Raw genomic sequence first — 2,500 nt, forward strand, 5'->3', positions numbered from 1 at the left:
ACCCTAACCCTAACACCAACCTCAACCCTAAACCTAACCCTAAACCTAACCCTAACCCTAACTCTAACCTCAACCCTAACCCTAAACCTAACCCCTAACCCTAACCCTAACCCTAACCCTAACCCTAACCTAACCCTAACCCTAACACCAACCCTAACCCTAACCCTAACCCTAACCCTAATTCTAACCCTAACCCTAACCCTAACCCTAACCCTAAACCTAACACCAACCCTAACCCTAACCCTAACACCAACCTCAACACTATCCCTAACCTTAACACTAACCCTAACCCTAAACCCGAACCCTAACCCTAACCCTAACCCTAAGCCTAACCCCTAACCCTAACCCTAACCCTAACCCTACCTTAACCTTAACACCAACCTCAACCCTAACCCTAAACCTAACCCCTAAACCTAACCCTAACCCTAACCCTAACCTAACTCTAACCCTAACACCAACCCTAACTCTAACCCTAACACTAACCCTAACCTAACCCCTAACCCTACCCTAACCCTAACCCTAAACCTAACACCAACCCTAACCCTAACCCTAACCCTAACCCTAACCCTAACACCAACCCTAATCCTAAACCTAAGCCTAACCCTAAACATAACACCAACCCTAACCCTAACCCTAACCCTAACCCTAACACCAACCCTAACCCTAACCCTAACCCTTACCGTAAACCTAACACCAACCCTAACCCTACCCTAACACCAACCTCAACCCTAACCCTAACCCTAACCTAACCCTAACCCTAACACCAACCCTAACCCTAAACCTAACCCTAACCCTAACCCTAACCCTAACCTAACACAAACCCTAACCCTAACCCTAACCCTAACCCTAAGCCTAACCCCTAACCCTAACCCTAACCCTAACCCTAACCCTAACCTTAACACCAACCTCAACCCTAACCCTAAACCTAACCCCTAAACCTAACCCTAACCCTAACCCTAACCTAACTCTAACCCTAACACCAACCCTAACCCTAACCCTAACACTAACCCTAACCTAACCCCTAACCCTAACCCTAACCCTAACCCTAACCCTAACCTAACCCTAACCCTAACACCAACCCTAACCCTAACCCTAACCCTAACCCTAATTCTAACCCTAACCCTAACCCTAACCCTAACCCTAACACCAACCTCAACCCTAACCCTAACCTTAACACTAACCCTAACCCTAACCCCTAACCCTAACCCTAACCCTAACCCTAACCCTAAGCCTAACCCCTAACCCTAAACCTAACCCTAACCCTAGCACTAACCATAACCTAACCCCTAACCCTAACCCTAACTTTAACCCTAAACCTAACACCAAGCCTAACCCTAACCCTAACCCTAACACCAACCCTAACCCTAAGCCTAACCCCTAACCCTAACCCTAACCCTAACCCTAAACCTAACCTTAACACCAACCTCAACCCTAACCCTAACCCTAACACCAACCCTAACCCTAACACTAACACTAACAGCAACCTAACCCCTAACCCTAACCCTAACCCTAACCCTAACCCTAACACCAACCTCAACCCTAACCCTAACCCTAAACCTAACCCTAACCCTAACTCCAACCTCAACCCTAACCCTAAACCTAACCCCTAACCCTAACCCTAACCCTAGCACTAACCCTAACCTAACCCCTAATCCTAACCCTAACCCTAACCCTAAACCTAACACCAACCCTAACCCTAACCCTAACCCTAACCTAACTTTAAACCTAACCCTAACCCTAACCCTAAACCTAACACCAACCCTAACCCTAACCCTAACACCAATCTCAACCCTAACCCTAACCTTAACACTAACCCTAACCCTAAACCCTAACCCTAACCCTAACCCTAAGCCTAACCCCTAACCCTAACCCTAACCCTAACCCTAACCCTAACCTTAACACCAACCTCAAACCTAACCCTAAACCTAACCCCTAAACCTAACCCTAACCCCAACCCTAACCTAACTTTAACCCTAACACCAACCCTAACCCTAACCCTAACACTAACTTTAACCTAACCCCTAACCCTAACCCTAACCCTAACCCTAACCTAACCCTAACCCTAACACCAACCCTAACCCTAACCCTAACCCTATCCCTAATTCTAACCCTAACCCTAACCCTAACCCTAACCGTAAACCTAACACCAACCCTAACCCTAACCCTAACACCAACCTCAACCCTAACCCTAACCTTAACACTAACCCTAACCCTAAACCCTAACCCTAACCCTAACCCTAACCCTAACCCTAAGCCTAACCCCTAACCCTAACCCTAACCCTAACCCTAAACTTAACACCAACCTCAACCCTAACCCTAACCCTAACCCTAACCCTAACCCTAACCCTAACCCTAACCCTAAGCCTAACCCCTAACCCTAAACCTAACCCTAACCCTAGCACTAACCCTAACCTAACCCCTAACCCTAACCCTAACTCTAACCCTAAACCTAACACCAACCCTAACCCTAACCCTAACCCTAACCTAACTTTAACCCTAA

Source organism: Rhinolophus hipposideros, assembly GCF_964194185.1.
Source record: "Rhinolophus hipposideros genome assembly, chromosome: 4".
Classification (NCBI taxonomy): Eukaryota; Metazoa; Chordata; class Mammalia; order Chiroptera; family Rhinolophidae; genus Rhinolophus; species Rhinolophus hipposideros.